Source organism: Schistocerca nitens, chromosome 4 (genome assembly GCF_023898315.1).
Source record: "Schistocerca nitens isolate TAMUIC-IGC-003100 chromosome 4, iqSchNite1.1, whole genome shotgun sequence".
Classification (NCBI taxonomy): Eukaryota; Metazoa; Arthropoda; class Insecta; order Orthoptera; family Acrididae; genus Schistocerca; species Schistocerca nitens.
Genome location: NC_064617.1, coordinates 440,765,851 through 440,790,652, shown reverse-complemented (window position 1 = coordinate 440,790,652; position 24,802 = coordinate 440,765,851).

Sequence of the window (24,802 nt, the reverse complement as noted above, 5' to 3'; positions counted from 1 at the left end):
CCCACCTCTTTTTACCCTTCTCCCTCCTTAACCTGTCAAGATCTCCCCTGGCCTTGTCTAACTCAACCTGAAGGGCGGCAATTTTCCCCTCCTGTTCTAGTATCTTCCTATCTCTACTACAAATCCTACAAAACCACTGATGAGTCTCATTTACTTCCCCTATTCCCACGCCACTACAGTCACCCACATCACCACAATAACTTGCCAGCAGCCATAAAAAGCTTAACAACCAATGAAATTCAGTTTAAGAGAAGCCTAAAGGATTTATTGGTGGCCAACTCCTTCTACTCCATTGATGAATTTCTTATTAAAACCAACTGATTTGTATATAAGTACAACATAACTTCTGCACAATTTCAGTGCAGTAATGTGTTCATTGAAAATTTGTGTGTGTGTGTGTTAGTATAATCTAACTTCTGCACCATTTCAGTGCAGTAATGTGTTCATTGTAAATAAGTATTACAGTAGTTGTATTACCTTATAAATAAATAAAAAACTTTTTATTTTAAATTAAGTGCATTAGTATTTGTAAAATGACTCTTAGTGTTCATTAAAAAATGACGATCATTCCACTTGGGACCTGTGGAATGGTACATTAGCTTATTTGTTTTAGTTGTAAATATTTGTCATGTATTGTTGTTTTTCTGACATGTTCCACATCCTGGAGGACCTCCTCACTACGGATCAATTGGAATGAAAGTAAATCTAATCTAATCTAATCTTACACTCGTGAAATGGTCGAACGGGAAAGTCCCCACTTCATCGCTACCTCGGAGATGCTGTGTCCGATCGCTCTTGCGCCGATTATGACACCATGTACAAACTCACTTAAATCCTGATAACCTGCCATTGTAGCAGCAGTAACCGATCTAACAACTGCGCCAGACACCTGTTGTCTCATATAGCCGTTGACGACCGCAGCGCCGTATTCTGCCTGTTTAAATATCTCTGTATTTGAATACGCATGCCTATTACAATTCCTTTGGCACTTCAATGTATAACAGTATCACCATTCAAGACTATTTGTTTCTGTCAAGAACTTTGGGAGTTCAGAACTGATTGGCACTGAATTTTTTTGTGATCACCGGAACTGTTTACTGAAAAAAAAAAACTAATACAGATTGTATGACAAATATTCGCCACTGTCTATTCACTTTTGCCACCGTTCTGACAGCTTCCGTATTTGTGCAACAAACCATTCTTTGGGGATATCCCAGTGTCACTGGTGGATAACTGCATGAAAATAGTTGCTAGGAGCCAGATCTAGCAAACATGGAGCACGTGGCGGCACAGCAAACCCTAGTTCAGGCATAGGCGCAATGATCTGGCAACTGGCACGTGGCTGCGCATTATCGCATTTGTGCAAAGTTCCATTGCCCCCTTTCCTGCAGCGGCGTTGGTGCAGTGAACTGCAGTACCGATTACTGCTGATGAATCGCATTGAGAGGGAGTCAGTCCATCAGCATAATCTCTTCCTGATCCCAGAACACAGTTGTCATTTGTTTCTGCACAAATGTTGCGGCCATGACTTCTTAGGACGATGACTCCCAATATGCTTCCACTCCCTAGACTGTCATTCCTTTTCTGGAATCTCGTGGAAGAACCATGACTCATCAATGGTGACCCAACACTCAAAGAACTCTGTTGGATCTGCGCTGTTATGCTGCATAAACTGTTACCATATCTCCACAAACTTCCGTTTCAGCCCAGTGGTGAGGAAATGGGCACCCACTGGGCACGCACCTTCTTCATCTTCAAATCCTCGTGGATGATGTTGTCGAGGGTTGCCCATGACAGACTTGTTGCCTTCTCTAAATCATCAAACGTGGTTCGCCTGTGCTTTATTATAAAGTCATTCACACTCTGGGTATTGTTTGGTTTGTGTGAAATTCTCTGGACGTCCATAGTTTTTGTGTCCTTCAACACAGTCCCTGCAGTGTCTTAACTCTGATATCCAAAGAATCTGTGCTGTTTTCCAATGTATCGCTACTAACCTGCTGTGGATGTCTGAAGCAGTCACTCCTTCCCTCTAAAGAAACCACACTCTCCACTGCTGCCCAAGCTTGTCTGCTTCCATGTCGTCTTATCAATGTCCTTCAGCGTGCTCGCAAGCCGGAACAAGTGCTACTGCAATGCGCCACCTTTAGGAAGCAGAATACCAAATGGTTCAAATGGCTCTGAGCACTATGGGACTTAACATCTGTGGTCATCAGTCCCCTAGAACTTAGAACTACTTAAACCTAACTAACCTAAGGACATCACACACATCCATGCCCGAGGCAGGATTCGAATCTGTGACCGTAGCGGTCACGCGGTTCCAGACTGAAGCGCCAAGAACCGCACGGCCACATCGCTCGGCAGCAGAATACCATCTGGAAGCAGTAGATAGAACTACAGCCTATCTTTATGCATACGTTGACACACATTTCAAACTGCTGCCTTGCAAGAGTTGAATCGGGAGTACCAGTCAATAATGAACGAAGTAAATACATAACTCAGCACCACAGAAGAACCTACAGCTATACAAAGTTACGTATATCTCTGTTATTATGAGTCCATAATGTAATTAAGTTTATTAAAGTGCTACCTTTTTGTAGACGTCTGTCTTTATCTGGCCACCTCAACAACCGACGCACCAGACAATATACATAGAAGTAATTTCATGCCTTTCGCAATGAAGTGTGTTGGGACCCTTGCTGTTTATTTTATAAGTTAATGATCCAGCAGATAATACTGATCGTAACCTCAGACTTTTTGTAGGTATGCAGTCATCCACAGTGGAGCAATTATATTACATAATTTTCATAAATATCTAGTCATATCATTTTAAATGTTTCAGCTATGGGTTCTTGGTGAAACATTGTATTTTGTTTAAATTAAACGAAACACCTGTTTTGCTATGTTTCACAAATCTTTATTTTCGTACGATCTATGTTTCGGTTTGTAAGCCAATTTACTATAGAACAACTGATTATAATAATAGCATCCAAACAAAGATAAAAACATGTCATCTTCTTCACATATCGCTTCTTGACTTAAACTATAACATGCAATCAGACCTTGGTATGATTTTAAAGTGGTATTAAGATTAGCAACTTGCTTCAAATATTCAGAAACTTAAAACTTCGCACTTCACCAAGCACATAAAAGCACTGTTCTATGACTACAACATTGACGAGTCACAACTTGAAACAGTCAACTCATACAAGTAACCTGGTGTAATAACTAGTGGTCACATGAAATGGAATGATCGCATGACCCCAGTCGATGTTAAAGTAGGTAGCATACAGGGGAGAGACAAAAATATGAAAAGACTGAAAATATAAGACATTACCTTGCCTAAATACGGTGTAGAAATGAAAATGAAATGATCGTATGGCATTTATTGGTCGGGATACCACCTTCAGGGTTCGGCCGCCGTATTGCAAGTATTTTTAGTTGACGCCACTTCGGGGACTTGCATGTCAATTCAATTCACTTCAATTCAATTTATTAGCGTCCTTGTAGTACATCATCAAAATGACATAGGACTTGTCAATAAACATTACAATTTAAAATACATGTACATGAGAATTTATAATTTAATTTACTTGTCACTTAGGCATTACAATTTAATAGAACTATAAGAACATTAACATAAAAATATACAAGTAGGATAACAACGTACAAGAAAAAAGCTACTGATTCTCACATCAAAGATTATTTCCATTCTTACATTAACACTGTTTCACACTTTCATAGAAACAGCAAGTATTTAAATGTGAGCAATTACACATATTTATTATGTCATGGATATATTAACTGCGCTTTTATTGTCAACGACTCATAAACTCTTCAATACTGTAAAAACTATTGCTCAATAACATGTTTTTTAATTCTCTTTTAAATATGTCCAGTTTAGGTATTATTTTTAGTTCTTTGGGGAGAGCACTGTAGAGGATTTTGGGTTGGTGTAGTACACTTTTGTGATATACAGCTGTTTTATGAATATCTCTGTGGAAATCATTCCTATTCCTTGTTTCGTAGTTGTGAAATTCTCTGTTTAATGTATAAAATTCCTCGTGTTCTTTTAAGAAACATATGCTTTCATATATGTATAAGGATGGTAGTGTCATGATTTTTAATTCTTTGAAAGCATGTCTACAAGAGTCTCCATATCCTATACCTTTTATTATTCTGACTGCCTTAATGAATGTTTTGTTAGACTGACGTTCCCCCAAAACTGTACACCGTATCTTAATAAACTGTGCATGAATGAGAAATAAACACATAACACTGTTTTAATATTACATGAGCTTTTAAGCATTCTAAGTATATAACATGTTTGACTTAATTTTTTGTTCAATGGTATTACATGCTTTTCCCATCTTAAGTGTTCATCAAACCATACTCCCAAGAATTTAGTGTATGATGCTTGTTCAGTCTTACACTTGCCCAGTTCTACTGTAAGGTTAGTTTTTATTTTATTTGTAATATGTCTGAAGCTGATCCACTTTTTTTTTTTTTTGCATTCACAATGAGTCTGTTTTCATTAAACCGTCTGTCTGCTTCGTCTGTTGCTAATGTGACTTTTTCCTGTAAGTCAGCTTCACTATTTGCTTTAACAAGCAAACTTGTATCATCAGCAAAAAGTACTGTTTCTGCTTCAGATAGTTGACTTGGTAGGTCACTGATAAATATTAAAAACAGTAATGGCCCTACTACAGATCCCTGGGGTACTCCATACAAAACTCTCTCGAATCTTGATGAATATGTCCTATCTGCATGGCTTATCTCCACCTTCTGATACCTGTCCGACAGATATGAAGGACTCACAACAGCCAGTCGCTGCCGGGAATCGAACCCGAGCCCCCTTGTTTGGTAGGTGGTAACGCTACCGCTGCGCTATGGAGGCGGACACACGATGTAGAAAAACTGTTGGCACTCAAAACAGCTTCCAGTCGTCTCGGAGTGGAGAAATACAAGTCCTGTATGGTTTTCAACAGAATCTTATACCATTCTTCCTGCAAAATAGTGGCAAGTTCTGGCAATGATGGTGGAGGACAGCGATCACGCACCTTCTCTCCAAAGCAGACAAAAAGGTTCAATAATATTGAGATCCTCGTACACACAGAACCAGTCCTGGACGATGCGAGCTATGTGAACAGGGACACTGTCATCTTGGATTGCATCATCACCATTGGTGAATAAACATTGTACCATGCGATGGACCTGACCAGCCAAAATGGTCATATAATCCCTGGCAGGAATGTGACCTTGCAAAGTAACCATGGGTCCATGGAATACCACTGTATGGCTGCCCAAATCATAAAGGAACGCCAGCCATGTTTCACTCTTGGGACGTAAACTCGGTCAAAAGTTGGAAACAGTGTGAAACAAAATTCGTACGTCCAAGTGATATCCTACCATTGTTCCACAGTCCCGGTTTCTTGACTTAGACACCACGTTATCCTGTTACGGGCAATTGCAGCACTGATGAGTGGGTTTGGAATTCTTATTCGCCTTGTATTTACCCGCTTGTAGAGCTCTTTTCGTCTTGTTATGTGCTGCAGGGTTCGCGAGTACGACATTCAGCTCTGCCGTGATTTTTGCAGTTGTTGGCCTCTACAATGACAATCTGTCACTATCATTCAACACACATTTTCCTCCATGTTGTGACTTGGCGGATAATGTTTCTCTGCTTTCCTTGTATGCGGTATAAATCTTCGATGCGGTGCCTCTTCGAAACACCAAACACTTCGTTGCCCTTGGTTACAGAAGCACCCACCATACGAGCTCCAACAGTTTGCCCACTCGTTCGAATGCACTGAGTTCCGACATAATGCACTCACAACTACACAGAACAAGTTTCTGACCACGATGTGTTGAGCACATGGCACAGGGGCTGTTCATGGCCAAATACAACAGGGCAATCTGCAGGCTTGGCTAGCCTCTGAGTCATGTATTTATAGCAGTGTTTCCGCATTTTTGTCCACCCCCTGTACTTCTTTCATTGGTAGGATACAGGATAAAGGAGGACTATACAAATGGTCACAGGTTTGTTTGAGGCAAGGGGAGCGTCACGGAAAAGCTTGCAATAACTGAGCTGACAGACGACTGAAGGGAGACGGTGGCTATCCCACCAAAGACTACTTACAAAATTTTAGGAACCGCTGTTAAGGGATACTCTAAAGCCCGCTAGGTCTCGCCGCCGTACAGGACCACGAGGACAAAATGGCTCAAATGGCTCTGAGCACTATGGGACTTAACTTCTGAGGTCATCAGTCCCCTAGAACTTAGAACTACTTAAACCTAACTAACCTAAGGACATCACAAACATCCATGCCCGAGGCGGGATTCGAACCTGCGACCGTAGCGGCCGCGCGGTTCCAGACTGTAGCGCCTAGAACCGCTCGGCCATCCTGGCCGACTTCCACGAGGACAAGATAAGACTAATTACACTGCACGAAGGGGCGTTTAAGCAATCATTCTTCCTTTGTTCCGTACTTGGACGGCGAGGGAATAAATGTGAATATGTGATAGAATGCTGATACTCCTTAACATTAATTTCACAGTGGTTTGCACAATATGAACGTAGATGTAGAACTGAAACAATTACGAGCCGCACAGTAAAGTGACATCGCTCTTTCAAACATCAGACCCGAGAGAATATCACGCTCTTCCTGTAGCGCGGATATCTTTCGTTTTCGAACATCGGAGCATGTTTAAATAATTATATACCAAAAGACCTGCGCATGTCCTAGGGAATTTAGAAACGTATAAAGAACTTTCGTGAAACTTCCAGTAAAAATTTTAATAGTTTAGTAGGTTGATTTGGGGGAGGAGACCAAACAGCGATGTCATCGGTCCTATCGGATAAGGGAAGGATGGGGAAGGAAATCTGCAGTGCCCCTTTAAAGGAATCATCCTGGCATTTGCCTGAAGCCATTTAGGGAAATCACGGAAAACCTAAATCAGGACGGCCGCGGCCGGATGCGAATTTGAATCGTCGTCCTCCCCTATGCGAGTCCAGTGTGCTAACCATTGTACCACCCCGCTCGGTGAAATTTAATTATAGATACCCAGTACCTATAAACGAGCTCAGGACAAAACATATTCAGGCAGTAAACTAACATTAAGCTATACAGTGTTTTTAACGCTGACGACGATAAACTTTGCAGGTTTAAACTTTACGTTTTGGAAAAGAAACACTGACAATGATAGACGCTACAACTTTAAGCTTTTCGTTTTGAACAAAAGAGGAAGCGAAACAGCCATATGCCAGACGCATAAAATCATGGAAACTTCCACTACGTGATAATGTGAAGTTTGCGAAAGACGAAGAGTATACTCTACCATGTTTTAAAAGATGAGTTCTATGTGTATGACATTCAATTTGGTATTTACTTCGATTTACAAGAAACTCTTTGTGTACCCATGATTAAATTAAAATTTTCGATGGACCAGATGTAAATTGGACTGTAAATGGCATTTTAAATTCAAGGAAAAATAATTTCCCTTAGAAGGCGTAGAGAACCGTAGACAACTATGATAGATGCCTCGGCGCCCTTGCCATTGCGTTTTTATAATAACAAGAGATGTTAATCTGCTAAAATATTTTTTTCTGCGGCCAATCACGATACATTTTCAAGCAAGTCTAAGCGTTACAAAGCTTCTCCTTCAATCTTTCCCACTCTATCTCTTTTTCACTCCTACTCTGACTTCACTAGAAATAATAATTCAATGAAGCTTGTGAAAATAAAATTGTAACAACGAACAGTGAGCAACTGAAATAACTAAGAACACTTTAGAACTACAGCAGTGCGAAATTCGGAAGGGTTGTGTATTATCGTCAGAAAGGTGAAGATCTGCTTCATTTCAGTTATATTTTAATTTCTTACTTTTGGTATTTCTCGCCAGAGAGACTAACGTGCTTCAACATGCAGACTGGCAAAGGTTAAGTTTCTCCGATGCTGAAGCCAAACTTTACGCGCACAACATTCGTTGCGTTACAAAATGATCGCGGTACATTTGATCCTCACCTTCGGTAGCGAAAATTACTCTAGGAATGCGTTACGGTGTAACCTGTCTTAGAACAGGACGTTCACCTTGTCAACAGCCTGTGCTATCGTGCGGGCCGCAAGCTGCCAACGCTTCTGTGGCACGAACGCCTGCCAAATACAGGAGCGGGCGTGCTTGCCATCTCAAATCGTCTGTATGCTTCGGAAGTTACTGGAACTTAGTGTGCCGTCCTGTTTCGCAGTATCGCCCATGTTTCTGCCTCTACGCAACATTCACACTCAAAAAACTCTATGGGCGGTGTTCCCCGGCTAAGTTAACTGTCAGCGCAGCCGTTGCAGGAACTAAACGTGAGAATGTTAGTCGCCTCAATACATAATTTAACATCCGCCAGGTAAAACGAGGGAGAACCTGTGGAAAAGGTGACGATGTGCATCTAGTGCACGGCGAGATAATTTTTTATTTGTTCAGTCTGACGTTGTTCGTTTGCACTTCCAGCCTTCCAGATTCGTTTAATCGAACGTACTCATGCTAGAACTGAATGACGCAAGTTGCTGTTGAATCTGCCAGCTGAAAAAGACATCTAGTTTCCCTGTCAACACTGCTGCCATTGTATTCTTAGCTGTTCCTCAATAACATTCGTCTACAGCACCATATCTCAAACGCTTCCATTCTCTTCTTTTCCGATTTCCCCACTGTACATGTTTCACTATTATACAATTCTGTGCTCCAAACGTACATTCTTAGAAATTTCTTACTCAAATTAAGGTCGATGTTCGATACTAAGTAGATTTTTTTTTTTATAGGAATGACCTCTTCGCCTGTGCTGGTCTGCTTTCTATTTCCCCCTCACTTCGTCCGTCATGCGTTATTTTGCTTGCGAAGTAGCAGAAGTCATATACTTCGCTTCCTTAGTGGTCTCCAATTTTGATGTTAAGGTTCACTCTAATTTATTTTCTCCTTCTCCTCATTACTTTCGTCTTTGTTCGGTTTACCTTCAATCCATATTCTATACTCTTCAGGCTGTGCATTTGATTCAACAGGTCTTATAGTTCTTGTTCACTTTCACTGAGGATAGCAATATCGCAGCGAATTTTATCACTGATATCCTTCCACCTGGAATTTTAACCCCTCTTCCGAAACTTTCGTTTATTTCCACCATTGCTTTCTCGACGTATGTATTGAATATTAGGAGCGAAAGACTGCATCCCTGTCTTACATCTTTTTAATCCGAACACTTTGTCCTAGTCTCCCATTCTTATTATTCTCTGTTGGTACTTATACACATTGTATATAACTCAGGTACTTATACACATTGTATATAACTCACCTTTCCCTATAACTTATTCCTATATTCCTAACAATTTCGAACATCTTGGGTCATTTTACACTGTCTAATGTTTTTTCTAGGTCAAGATAAAACGTAAAGATCATTCATGGGCTGGGCCATATGCCTGTTCCGACTGGCCGAGTGCTGCATACAAGACAGTATGACGAGTGGCCTATGATGGTGGGACATGTGATGAGCATGCCGCCAATGCCTCCAGCTCTTATTGTTTTCTAGGTCGACAAGTCTTGATTTTTGTTAACTCTTGTTCCCAATAGTAAGTTAGTTACTTGTTCCACAGATCATTTGAACGATTATTTTATCGAAATGATGTGGAACGCGTCAGGTTGCGGGATATGTAGAGATGACTGATATTAACATTAATAAATACATTATGTTTATGTCTACTCATGTAACTACACTAAAAAAAAAGTTTTTTCTGGCTACCGGTTTTTAATGGAAATTCGTCCATGGAATAGGAGAAGCTGTCCATAAGAAATGATTTTAGGTTAGATTTAAAACTTCCTTTGGAACCTGTCACACATTTTACGTTTTTGGGCAAATGATAAAAAATTTTTGTTGCTGCATATTGGACTCCTTTCTCAGCCACTGACGGCTTTAGTGGGTAATAAAGGTCATTTCATTTCTTCTTCTATATTCCGTTCATCATAAGAACAAACCTGATGTAAACAAACACAAACGCAATCATTGGTCAGAAGCAGTAGCACACGTACACTGGTGTTGATACGCTCTTGGAAGTAGGTCCTACTTATGTATTAGGCATATTATTACTAAGTTAGGTCAAATGAAACTTTAAGAAACTCAAATGTATCAACAGTCATCAACGTTTTTCTTAATCACGCTTTAGATAGGTAGTTTTTATTTCAAAAATCGAGAACAATCGCAGATACTGTACTATTGTGCTCTGATTGTCGCGCCATTAATGCGTAGTATGAAAACGGTTGAGGATGCTTCCTGTTCCTTAGTAATACACACGCGTGGAACACGGTTAAAATGAGCCGAGAAATAGGTTGTTCTTAATGTTTGTCATGAATTTCATGAATTTAAAGAGATGATCGGCTTTGAAGTTTTCCCAGGACTGTATTGGAAACAATTGAAACAAACATTCGTCGTGGGCGTTTAGCGGAATCGGTAACGTAATGCATAGATGACTTCTGACAGTTCATGTTTTGTTGGTTCAAATCTCGTTTGAGTAATTTTATTTCTCGCTTGGTCTGAAATACATTACTCTCGTAATTGTAAATTTCATGATCATTTTTTATGAATAATGCACGTCTTCTTGTTTCTAATTACATATTGCACGCGAAATTCCTGTTTTCATTTCAAATATAAATTCTTAATCATCATTGTTTTGTGAAAGACTGTTAATAAAAGTTGCTTAAATTAAGAAAACATAACAATTTAATTTTTTAAGGTAAAATGAAAAACCAATACTCTTTATTTGGACTATGTGCATCGTTTTATACCATGGATGTAGATAAGTGTGGTAGAAACATGAAAAACAATCATTCTCACAGCATCGAGCACACCACCATACAAATGCTGCATTTTTACATTTACCACTGTACCATTACGATATGTGAACCCAACAGAACTGACCTGGAGCCAATTTAAGGGATTTGATCCGAGAAGTAACAACACTGTTAAACTGCCAGATGTACTGCAACTAACGCACGCAGCTTTTTCACATGTCACTGCCGAACATTTGCGAGATATAGAACGGTTCGTCATGAGGAGAAAATGCGGCTCCTGGTTGGCTTCGTGGATTCTGTTGTGGATAAGCTCATTATGAACGTAGCAGATGGCACTTCCAGAACTGAAATGTACTTTCTCGGATTCGGATAAGGAAGGAGCTAAGAGATTACCAGACAGCTGACAGTAATTAATACCTTCAGTGGCTTCAGTATTCAACAGTACGGTGAAATCCCTATAATAAGCATTTACATCACACGCGGCTTGCTCGGAAAAACTACCCAGTGTTAGAAATTTTCATCACTCATTTTTGTAATTAGAATACTATATCAGATGAGAACGAGAGCATTCTATGCCTTCCGAATGGCCTCCGAAAAAGCTCGCGGTATTTCATTCTCTTTAAAAATTAAATGGGATTCGAAGCTATATTGCTGCTTTGCTCGTCTCTTTTTACACCTGAATTGCAACTGCTCACATCATTGCAGATTAGCAACGTCAGACCTGCGTGTGTGGTGCTTTTTATTTCCCCTAAAGCCAAACTGATCGTCATGTAACAGGATCTCAGTTTTATTTTCTGTTGTCTATTCTTCTTGCCAACAACTTTGATGTGTAAGCTGTTAAGCTGATTGCACGATAGTTTTCGATCGTCTTTGCCCTCGCTATCTTATGGACCGTGTGGACGATATTTTTTCCGAAAGTCTGACGGTATTTCTCCAGCGTCATATATTCTAACAACTAAGCCGAGTAATCGATTGGTTGCCACTTCCCCTAATTCTGAGGGAATTTATCCATCGCTTCTGCCTAATTTCATCACAAGTCTACCAGTGCTCTGTTAAACGCTGACTCTATAGTGCATCCGCTCTCTTCCATTTTGACTCCTGTTTTTTCTTCACGCACGTCATGACGCAAGTCCTCCCACTCATACAGTGGCCCTCAGCGTGCTCTTTCTACTTATTCGCTCCCTCCTCTGTGTTTGGTGATGGAATTCCCACTGCGTTCTTAATGTTGACACCCTTGTTTTTAATTTCACCTAAGGTTATTTTGGCTTTTTTAGACGTTGACTCAGTCCTTCCGATAACCATGTCTTTTTCGATTTCTTCACATATTTCTTCCCGGCTTTTCGTTTCCTTTCCCTGCTCTTTCTGTTTATTCCAGTTCTAAGTGACTTCTCTGCTGTAGTTCTGTCTTCTCTAATCCATGTTCTGTTTCCCTCTGTCGCCGTAAGCTTAAGTATTTTTTAGTTACCTAAGCTTTTTTCGCAGTTACCTTAGTTGTACTTATATTTGTCTGTCCAGTTTCTGTGATTGCAGTGTTTATTTATATCCATTCCCCTTCACCTGAAATGGCTACCATCGTATTTACTACCACACTGTCTACAGCTTCAGAGAACTTCAACACAAAAATTTTCGTTTGATAAAAACAAAATAAAATAAATATTTCTCACTTGCCTTTATCAAAAATAATGAACTATTAAAACACTGAGATGGAAGTTAAAATTTCAGACCTCGGAAACATATCTGTTTGTTTCAGATCTCTACGTGCAAAGTCAACCAAGCAACACACTCCCCCGTTTCTTGTCTTTCTCTGGCCAAGTCGGTACTCCCCAGAATAACAGTCGCGCAATACTGTGAATGTAATCCCGTCTTTTCGGCTTGCTTTCATGTTTCCTTACAAGTAACACGCTATAACACACGCTGCAATACGTCCACCCCATTTGTCAACAATTGTTTTAAAATATTTGCTTTCTAATATCGAGCAGTTATAAAGAATAATCCGCGACCAAACTAAGCCGACTGTTACAGACTACCTCAATACTTTTTTTTTTTTTTTTTATTGTAACAGCGGTGTGGTTTAAGATTTCAGTAAAATTGTTTTCACCTAATCTGAATTGCTAGCGATTTGTTGGTTGAGACAATGGCTTTGAAAGACACGGGAGCTTGTATTGTAGACAGAATGGTTCTTACCGCATTAATAGCTAACACAAAGAAGAGGGGCAACTGACGGGATGCGTACAGCAAAAGCTCTTCGTCGGGCAAAAATTTTCGTCGCTTTCAAACGTTGCCCGGTTACTGGACGCGTGAGGAAAGCTGGAACACCATATTGATTGTCGCTTCTATACATAATTTCGAATTCGAACGGTTTCCTAGTCGCTATAGATAAATTCGTCATACTTTGTCGTCATCGTCACAGGTGGATATTGGCAGGTCATACCATGAGGGATGTAAAAACACATTTCCTTGGATTCATTACGACAAAAGAATTGGACAAAGCGTTCTGTAGTGTATGTAAAAACGCATTTGATTTCAGTATAGTCCTTCCGTCGGCAGCTGTTTCTTCCGCAGACAGAGAATCGTGTAACGCATTTGTTGGAAATGTATTTTCCCAGTGGCAAAAGGCAGTTGAACGCTTCAGGGTTCATGAATAATGTACACGTCACCGTTCGTCCGTAACTGCTCTGGCAACTACGAAATAGGGTACCAATGATCCCTTGTCTCAACACCTAAATTAGAATATATGAAAAATGCCTGCAAGGTAATTTTAAAGATAATAACGTCAGTCCAATTTTTAAGTCAACAAGGAATAGAAATTCGTGGTCACAACGATGAAGCATCAAATATTCATCAGTTGCTTCTGCTTACAGCAGAAGATGCTCCTAACTTGAAATCTTGGCTACAGCAAACTTCATATAAGTGGGTTTCTCACAATATATTGAATGAAATTGCCTCGTTAGTGTCTAGCTATATACAGGAAAACAGTGTGAAATCTATTAAGGAGGCACTATATTTTTCTCCTAGTGCAGATGAGACTTCGGACATGCCAGTGAAGGAACACTCCGTATCCAGAATGAGATTTTCACTCTGCAGCGGAGTGTGCGCTGATATGAAACTCCTGGCAGATTAAAACTGTGTGCCCGACCGAGACTCGAACTCGGGACCTTTGCCTTTCGCGGGAAAGTGGTAGAGCACTTGCCCGCGAAAGGCAAAGGTCCCGAGTTCGAGTCTCGGTCGGGCACACAGTTTTAATCTGCCAGGAAGTTTCAGAACACTCCGTATGTTTGAGATATGTCGACAAAAATCTTCGTGGTGAAGAAATTTTTACGGGTTTCTATAAAGTAGCTTCAACATGTTCTAGGACATTGTTTGAAGTTGTCCGGGATGTCATTCGGCGTTTATCCCTCGACGTAAAATACTGTCGTGGCCAATGTGCGAGCAAAGCTAGTGGACGTTTAACAGGACTACAAATTAGGACTACTCAGTTGGAGCCGAGAGCTATATTAGTTCACTGTTCGCCACGTAATTTGAATATGGTAGTACAAGATGCTATGCAAGGTATTAGTTACGTGCGAGACTTTCTGGTGATTTTTCCTGAATTAATATCTTTTGTAAGACATTTTTCAAAGTCCCCCTAGCGGTGTTTCAATCGCTACAAGAAGACAACGAAGATAGTGTTGTAAAAAGCGTCCACAGACCGACTTTGCGACGATCAAATCCATCAGCTTGGAGGAAAATGGTTCGAGATAGGAGGTTGCTAACTAGAAACATAGTGTGACGCGAAACTATATGCAAGTCTGAAGGCAACGGTGTATTCAGTTCGTGCTGTAAGTAAACCACAGTTGACACCGATGTGTATTCATAACTAAAGAAAAGTGAAAAAGTGTAAAAATAGGTGCTCGAGTTTATTTTGAATTTGACGATAACACTGCAATCCGTTAGTCCAGCCTTTTGGGAACATAGGGATAAAATAAGAAAACCAAATACTGAAAACTCTACACCAACCATCAAACTTCTCGCAAAGTACAATCTGGTATTACGTGATCTAATAAATAAACAAAGTAAGTTTACACGCAAAAATACCTTAGCCCTTCAATTTAAACTGTCCTGGACCGTGCAGTTGAAAAAGAAATTATTAATGACATTAACACTGCCTCATTACATTCTATTATTATACATACAACATAGGATATTACAAAAAGAGATGAATTAACTCCTTTAAGATATGATGCAGTGGAAAGCCTTGTGACGTGAAGATAAATGAAAGCTTTTTAAGATTTCGTGAAACAAAAGATCAAAGTGCATTAGGAACAGAAAAGGAAATACTAAGTAGAATAGATGAAAAGGGACTTTGTAACCAAATGCTGAGGTCAGGGTTATGACGGTTATGTCTATATGTCAGGCATACACAAAGCTATCAGAATGAGAATTCAACAAAGACAAAAGACTGTATGTATGTGCATTGTGCAGTGCGTACATTAAGTCCAGCACTTACCAATGCTACGTATGGAATTAAAGAAATCAGGTCCTTTTACGAAGCTGTAGAAATGTATCATTTCGTCAGTCATAAAATTAAAGGGTGGGAACTTTGGTATCTTTCGTGTACCTTAAAAACGCTTGATCCAACACGTTCGTCTCCGAGAGACTAGTCTGTAAAAGCCCTTCATTATGCTCACGTCCATTAGGCCACTTAAGGCTCTGTAAAAAAATAATATTGACATCTAAGTAAAGGGAAGAAAGAGAGCAAGCTATTGTTTTGAAAAACCATTAGAGAAATGTGATTTCATTTTTCAGATAGCGCTGCAATCAAAGCTTTGCTGTTTAGCATCTCGAATTATGCAACCGGAAAATGTAGAGCTTGATAAAGCGTGTTGTATTGTTCAGATGTAGCTGACAATTTATCTTGCTACAGACACAGTTTTTAAGAAGCAATGTCATCGGTTGCATCTTTGGCAATTAATGGCTGTTTGCATATCATTGTTGCCAAGTAAAAGAGCAAATCTGGTTGTATGCATAACGTTAACCATTTCTTCAAATTATTTTCCCAAAATTTATAAATTCTGCTTCCAACGAAGAGAGTCACATTGCAGTAATAATTCTTCAAAATGAATATGAGGAGGATTTATCCAGTACATTTCCAGACCAAAACAGCTGTGAAAAAAGAAATAGCCTCATTAGCCTCGGTAGTTGAGTACCAAAATACCGTAAAGCAGGGTGACTTTGAACAGTAATTTAGCATCTTTTTAAAGTAAATGCTGACCTCTGTTGTGTAAATGTGGAACTAAGAGCAGAATCATTAAATATTGCCAAAAGTCGATACCTTCAGATGTTATGACAGTCAATATAAAATAACATTGTATACCAACGCCAGACAATAAAACAATTTTCTGGAAATGTAAGTTCCTTCGCAACAACAAAAACATTTGCCTATTATTATAAGCATTTTTGAGTTTAGAATTTGAAATGAGTTTTTATGGGCAAGGGTAACACTTGCACGAACATTTACAATAATCATAAACACCGGCACGGTAGCTCAGCGTGTTCGGTCAGATGGTTTGCTACCCTCTGTATATAGTGATGGGCTAAACTGCGATTTTCCGATATCAGTGATTTCTGTGAATGCTACTTTTCAGTATCTGTTATTCTTAACTGCGATTTGTCGCAGTTAAGAGTCGCAGTTAAGGAACATAGGTCGTGTATCCCTCCGCCACTGCTATTTCTGCGATTTCTGCTACTTCCGCGATTTCTGCTACTTCTGCGATTTCTGCTACTTCTGCGATTTCTGCTACTTCTGCGATTTCTGTGACTTCTGCGACTTACTACTGTATGAAAAAGTTACATCTGTCAACACGGAAAATTGCATCGCAACAAACCTGTCATTGGCAAGTATGTTTTACGTTTTTTCTTCCGTTGGCTTTAATTTTGTATTAAAGAAACAACTGTGAAAATATTAATAGTGTAATTAATATGTAAGTAGCCGTACAGTACCGTAATAGTTCGTCTTTAGAAAATGAATTCTAACATATTGTTATGTTCACAGGTACCTGAACTACATTTCAGTCACTCAGTAAAGTGATAACTCAAAATATCATTGTCAACAGATCTGAAGAAATTGCCACTGCGTCTTTAGACCGTTTTCGTCAGACGAGAGGTTAGTTTCTAAGCGTTTCGATGGACTTAATTACTTCAGTGAGATCGTTCTTGCAAATGTGATATTCATTATAGCAAATATTAGCGATCTACTCTGTCAATTATATTTCTAGTAATTAATGACAGCAAAAATTGTTTAATAATCCTTGTGTTTTTGCAGACACAGTTCTGACTCTGATTACTGGTTGCTGTACGTATCTATCCACATCAAGGCTGTTGGGAGAGACTCGTGAAGATTCAAGACAGCTCTTAGAGGATTTGCAGTTTAAAAGTGAAACAATTGTGAAATAAGTGTGTGAATGATTAAGCTGTGTTTTATTGAAGTTGTTGTGCGATTTTAAAGGAATAATAAATGTCAAATACAGTGAGTGAATAATAAAAATCTCATTTTCCACATGTTAAGCCGTTCTATACCCATAATTTTCCGCCACTTACTTATTGGTAAACACTTGTTGGAGAGCGACATGCCGCCCCCCCCCCCCGCCCCCTTTCTCCCCAATCTTGGTGTGACACTGACCTGTAACATATCCCGAAGTCTACAATATGCATTTAACACAGGAAAAGCTTACTTATGTAGGTGGTAGTAGTGTCGGCAAAAAGTTCTTGTGTGTGAAGTTGCCATGTAGAACACCAGGTGTAAAACTTTTCTCCCGAGTCTTGAACTGTGTCGGAACAAAAGTGAGGCATTCATATGACTGTTTTCATTTCTCTACACTTATACAGATGTCTGAGTTCTGCTGTGTTAACATTGCAAAGTCCTGTAGGCATGTGGAGTATTAACAAAAACTGTCATATTGGAAGCAGAATCAAACACATTTGTTACGTTACTTGATATTTTCAGGAGAAAATGGCAATGTTGCTTCTTATTGATATAATACATTTAGAGTCACAGCAGTATTTGACCAACCATAACTGATGCTGAATGTGCATGTCGTCATATAATATGAAAGGCTTATTTCAATAGTGGTACAAGTCCATTACCTCCACTTTTCTGTCTATAATGCTTCTAAAATTAGTGATCCAAACAAACATAAATAAAGGTTCATCTCTAGCAAGAAGCCATATGCTTGAATGTTTCTGGTATCTCAACTGCAGATTTTTCAGCGCTCATTTAACTTTACGACTCTATATCTCAAAATTAACAAAAATGGACTTGTACCACTATTGAAATAAGCCCTTCATATGCACACACAGCACATCGATCTCGTGAGGCACAAGGCTCTCATAACGAAGTACGTACGTCGGTCAACAGATGACACTAGGAAAAGTATGTTAACTGCGCTTTTTAGTTGCTACTTGCGACTCTTAGTTGCGATTTGTCACAGAAATCGCAGTTTGACTCGGTAGCGAATAGCGTAGTATGAACTTTGCTCAACAGATGGCAGTGCTAACTGCGCTTTTTAGTTGCTACTTGCGACTCTTAGTTGCGACTTGTCACGGAAATCGCAGTTAGACTCCATAGCGTACCGCAGAGATGGACGTAGTACGAACTTCGGCCAACAGATGCCACTGTTAACCGCGCTTTCTAGTTGCTACTTGCGACTCTTAGTTGCGACTTGTCACGGAAATCGCAGTTAGACTCCATAGCGTACCGCAGAGATGGACGTAGTACGAACTTTGGCCTACAGATGGCACTGTTAACCGCGCTTTTTAGTTGCTACTTGCGACTCTTAGTTGCGACTTGTCACGGAAATCGCAGTTAGACTCCATAGCGTACCGCAGAGATGGACGTAGTACGAACTTCGGCCAACAGATGCCACTGTTAACCGCGCTTTTTAGTTGCTACTTGCGACTCTTAGTTGCGACTTGTCACTGAAATCGCAGAAAGCAGTGGTAAATTCGACCAATAGATGGCTCACGTCTTTGAATGTGAAATACTACTTGCGACTGCTAACTGTGACTGAAATCGCAGTTAGATTCTGTAAAGTTGCTACTGTGATATCTGTGACTTCTCAGTCACTGCGATTTCTACCTGCCCACCACTAGTCTGTAATAAAAGAACTGGATCAACGAAGAACCTGAACGGGTGCTATCGGACGTCCGGATCGAACGAATTGAACTAACATTATGGAATAAAACGAGATCTACCAAAAATACAGAAGGAAAGATGCCCTCTGTAATAAAAAAAAACTGAGTTAATGGATCAGCAATGAACTTAAAGAAGCGTCATTGGACGTCCGCCGCGAACAAATACAACGAACAGTAATGAACAAAATAGATAACTTGAACAGCGCCTTCCGTGTTCTTTGACACATCAGCTCCATGGAAAATATGTTTTAGTGAAGTTTCCTTCAAAGGAAAGTGTAAAATATTATGTCGGACATGTTCTCACTAAGATGAAATTACACTTCTGAGGAAATGGCATTCCAAGGTGGAATCAGGTGAAGTTCACACATAGATGATATTTGTAGGATTCTACCTGATTCTAAGGTAGGTAGAAGGGGAAGGCTACAGTTTGAGTTTAAATTTGATGTGTATGACATCTGCTAGAGTGGACACACTTTCCTGGCAGCGTCCTACCTTGTAGAGTGTTTACAAATGTATTTCTTTAAAATGTGATAACTGTTTTTCATTACTTTTATTAAAGTCATACAGACTGTTTTGAAAAGATCTGTTTTTAATAATTTTCTCATTTCATAAGTAGCTCAGCACTCATTTCCATTACGGTATTAGCAAAATTAAGCTGTAATCATACAAACAGTTTCAGATGATTAAAGAAAACTCATAAAAAATTTTCAAATTTTTCTGAATAAGTTACTTTGGAAATTATATTTATATACAAAATACCATACTGTTTCATATGATGTTGTTGTGGTCTTCAGTCCTAAGACTGGTTTTATGCAGCTCTCCATGCTACTCTATCCTGTGCAAGCTTCTTCATCTCCCAATACGTACTGCAGCCTACATCCTTCTGAATCTGTTTAGTGTATTCATCTCTCGGTCTCCCTCTCTGATTACCCTCCACACTGCCCTCCAATACTAAATTGGTGATCCCTTGATGCCTCAGAGCATGTCCTACCAACCGATCCCTTCTTCTTGTCAAGTTGTACCACAAACTCCTCTTCTCCCCAATCCTATTCAATACTTCCTCATTAGTTACGTGATCTACCCATCTAATCTTCAGCATTCTTCTGTAGCACCACATTTCAAAGGCTTCTATTCTCTTCTTGTCCAAACTATTTATCGTCCATGTTTCACTTCCATACATGGCTACACTCCATACTTCGACCATCATCAGTTATTTTACTCCCCAAATAGCAAACCTCCTTTACTACTTTAAGTGTCTCATTTCCTAATCTAATTCCCTCAGCATCGCCTGACTTAATTCGACTACATTCCATTATCCTCATTTTGCTTTTGTTGATGTTCATCTTATATCCTCCCTTCAAGACACTGTCCATTCCGTTCAACTGCTCTTCCAAGTCCTTTGCTGTCTCTGACAGAATTACAATGTCATCGGCGAACCTTAAAGTTTTTATTTCTTCCCCATGCATTTTAATACCTACTCCGAATTTTTATTTTGTTTCCTTTACTGCTTGCTCAATATACAGATTGAATAACAATGGGGAGAGGCTACAACCCTGTCTCACTCCCTTCCCAATCACTGCTTCCCTTTCATGTCCCTCGACTCTTATAACTGCCATCGGGTTTCTGTACAAATTGTAAATAGCCTTTCGCTCCCTGTATTTTACACCTGCCACCCTCAGAATTTGAAAGAGATTATTCCAGTCAACATTGTCAAAAGCTTTCTCCAAGTCTACAAATGCTAGAAACTTAGGTTTGCCTTTTCTTAATCTAGCTTCTAAGATAAGTCGTAGGTTCAGTATTGCCTCACGTGTTCCCATATTTCTACAGAATCCAAACTGATCTTCCCTGAGGTCGGCTTCTACCAGTTTTTCCATTTGTCTGTACAGAATTCGCATTAGTATTTTGCAGCCGTGACTTATTAAACTGACAGTTCGGTAATTTTCACATCTGTCAATGCCTGCTTTCTTTGGGATTGGAATTATTATATTCTTCTTGAAGTCTGAGGGTATTTCACCTGTCTCATACATTTTGCTCACCAGATGGTAGAGTTTTGTCAGGACTGGCTCTCCCAAGGCTGTCAGTAGTTCTAATGGAATGTTGTCCACTCCCGGGGCCTTGTTTCGACTTAGGTCTTTCAGTGTTCTATCAAATTCATCACACAGTATCATATCTCCCATTTCATCTTCATCTACATCCTCTTCCACTTCCATAATATTGTCCTCAAGAACATTGCCCTTGTATAGTCCCTCTATATACCCCTTCCACCTTTCTGCTTTCTCTTCTTTGCTTAGAACTGGGTTTCCATCTGAGCCCTTGTATTCATACAAGTGGTTGTCTTTTCTCCAAAGGTCTCTTTAATTTTCCTGTAGGCAGTAACTATCTTACCCCTAGTGAGGTAAGCCTCTACATCCTTACATTTGTCCTCTAGCCATGCCTGCTTAGCCATTTTGCACTTCCTGTCGATCTCATTTTTCAGATGTTTGTATTCCTTTTTGCCTGCTTCATTTACTGCATTTTTATATTTTCTCCTTTCATCAATTACATTCAGTATTTCTTCTGTCACCCAAGGATTTCTACTAGCCCTCGTCTTTTTACCTACTTGATCCTCTGCTGCCTTCACCACTTCATCCCTCAAAGCTATCCATTCTTCTTCTACTGTATTTCTTTCCCCCATTCTTGTCAATTGTTCCTTTATGCTCTTCCTGAAACTCTCTACAACCTCTGGTTCTTTCAGTTTATCCAGGTCACATCTCCTCAAATTCCCACCTTTTTGCAGTTTCTTCAGTTTTAATCTACAGTTCATAACCAATAGATTGTGGTCAGAGTTCACATCTGCCCCTGGAAATGTCTTACAATTTAAGACATGGTTCCTAAATCTCTGTCTTACCATTATATAATCTATCTGATATCTTCTAGTATCTCCAGGGTTCTTCCATGTATACAACCTTCTTTCATGATTCTTGAGCCAATTGTTAGCTATGATTAAGTTATGCTCTGCACAAAATTCTACCAGGCGGCTTCCTCTTTCATTTCTTAGCCCCAATCCATATTCACCTACTACGTTTCTTTCTCTCCCTTTTCCTACTCTCGAATTCCAATCACCCATGACTATTAAATTTTCGTCTCCCTTCACTACCTGAATAATTTCTTTTATTTCATCATACATTTCATCAATTTCTTCGTCATCTGCAGAGCTAGTTGGCATATAAACTTGTACTACTGTTGTAGGCGTGGGCTTCGTGTCTATCTTAGCCACAATAATGCGTTCACTATGTTGTTTGTAGTAGCTTACCGGAACTCCTATTTTTTTTATTCATTATTAAACCTACTCCTGCAATACCCCTATTTGATTTTGTATTTATAACCCTGTATTCACCTGACCAAAAGTCTTGTTCCTCCTGCCACTGAACTTCGCTAATTCCCACTATATCTAACTTCAACCTATCCGTTTCCCTTTTTAAATTTTCTAATCTACCTGCCCGATTAAGGGATCTGGCATTCCACGCTCCGATCCGTAGAATGCCAGTTTTCTTTCTCCTGATAACGACGTCCTCCTGAGTAGTCCCCGCCCGGAGATCCGAATTGGGGACTATTTTACCTCCAGAATATTTTACCCAAGAGGACGCCATCATCATTTATCCATACTGTCTTACTGACTGAGCTAGGGCAGTCTCAATGTATGCTTAGAGTACCAGTGGGCTATATTTTACTTTATCACAGCACAGATCTTTGTGACACAGGCAGTGTCCATAAGAGATGTAAAGGAATGGTAATCATTTCAAAAATATTGAGGCTCCCCAGAAAACATATAGTACATTCCGCCATTGATAGTTACCCACAGAAATTTTGGGAAGTCGATGACCAAGTTCATATCCCACTTCGTCCCACGCTGGTTATTCCAGGAGAGTTTTTTTTCAGTTACATCTTGTTCTTCATATTTACTAAACTGTGAACTGAATCTGTGTCTGCTCCTGGCACATCTTACAATCACATATCTGTTTCCAGAATCACTGCCTCACCATGATCTAAACAAGCTGAAATCTTCCCTTATCTTTAGCCTGTTCCCAAGCGTGCCGCCTCCTCTTGCGATTTTTGAACAATAATTCTATTTATTCTTTTATATGCATTGTGAAATACATATTTCTCAGTGCAAATTTGACTGGGCATAGACACATCTCAGTCAGCAGAGGAATAACCATTATATCTTACCATAGGGTAGAGTTAGTAGTACTTGAGGGGTTTAGATGGATGGTGTGGTGTCACATGGCTGTCAATCAACAGCTAGCAGCTTGTATTTCTGCATCTCCATCTCCATCTGCATCTCCATGTAACCACACCTTTATGAAGGACAGTCGGAGCATCCTAATGCACTCTCTGACCAATGTTTCCATCTTAATTACTCTCCTGGTAAAACCAATGCCTGACAGTCAGCACTGCACTATTCATCTTGCCCCAGCAGATGTTTGCTTTCTTCTGATGTTCTTGTGACTTCTTTTGTCTGTATTATTTTATGCTGTTGAAGCAGCCACCAAGTCATATTTGGTGATGTAGGTAAGATAGCAGGAATGCAGTTGAATGTTCATGGACCATCCAACTTGGAATGGAAACTGAGGATGTCATAAAATGACAGTAGACACTGGGAGAAATATAGGAAAAAGTCCAAAAACTGAGCAGAAAACAGACTTGACATGCATTGAGAATACAAAGTCAGAATGCCATATGTGAAAAAGTGTGCAAATCACTTAGAACGGCATCAAATGAATTCCTAAATGCTGCTGCTTGAGAGTTTTGTTCTTTCTCTCCCATTCTCATTCCTCAGGACACTGAATTGCCCATTGTATGGTCTTATCATTAGTGGAGTCAGTTTATGATGTCCCCCAACGAACAATTGATGCTAGGTAACTCCAGTCTGCCAGACTGGGTTGCAGGCAGTGGTATGTACTTTTTGTTAAGGTAAGCAGTTACAATAGAATTAAGATGTTGTTTTTAAATATCTAATTTGATGAATTTCAAGATCATCAGGTCATAAGACTCAGAGTTCAAGTGCCCCAGGAGATGGCTTTCAGTTAATAACAGAACTAAGTTTGTAAACTGTTCAGAGTGTGAACTTCATACATATTTTTTATCTTTTTTGTGGCTGAAAAGCTTCTCTCAGCAGAAGTACTGGATGCTGAAATATCAAAATGAGAACAAAGAGTTTTACAATTTCATCATACACAGTCTGGAGGCCATTTGACAATAAACTTCAACAAATCATCAACACTTTTGTGGCACATTTCTCCAGGAATATATACAATCACTCACTCTGGTATTAAACAAAAAATATGTTTCATTGCAGCCATTCGGTGATTGTAATGCAATTTCAGGGTAACATTTTTTATAATGTTCAAAATTATGCACATAAGTTAAAACAAAAGTGTGTCCAAGTATCTAACTGAATCCATCTTGTAATTACCACATCACTGCATATCAAATTTCACAGTAGATTCTTCCAAAGTTTTTTACCAAATTGATTGTGGTATTATTCCTAGGACATTTAATAACTGGTTCACCCGTATACTGACTGTGAATGACTCTTTCCCATATTATTTCAAATTGTCACACTGAAGATGCCTTGCAAAGAATAAAAGCAAAACTCATATGGTGCAAGAACTATGTTCTATTTAATTGTGACTTGACATCTGTAACCATCACGCTTGGTTTTCAACATTTACTCAAATTCATTAATTTTGTCACACTTTAGCCAGTATCATAAGTTCTGTTTTGAAATATATCAAATAAGCCAGCAGTGACAGGAAAAAATTGGAAAAAATAT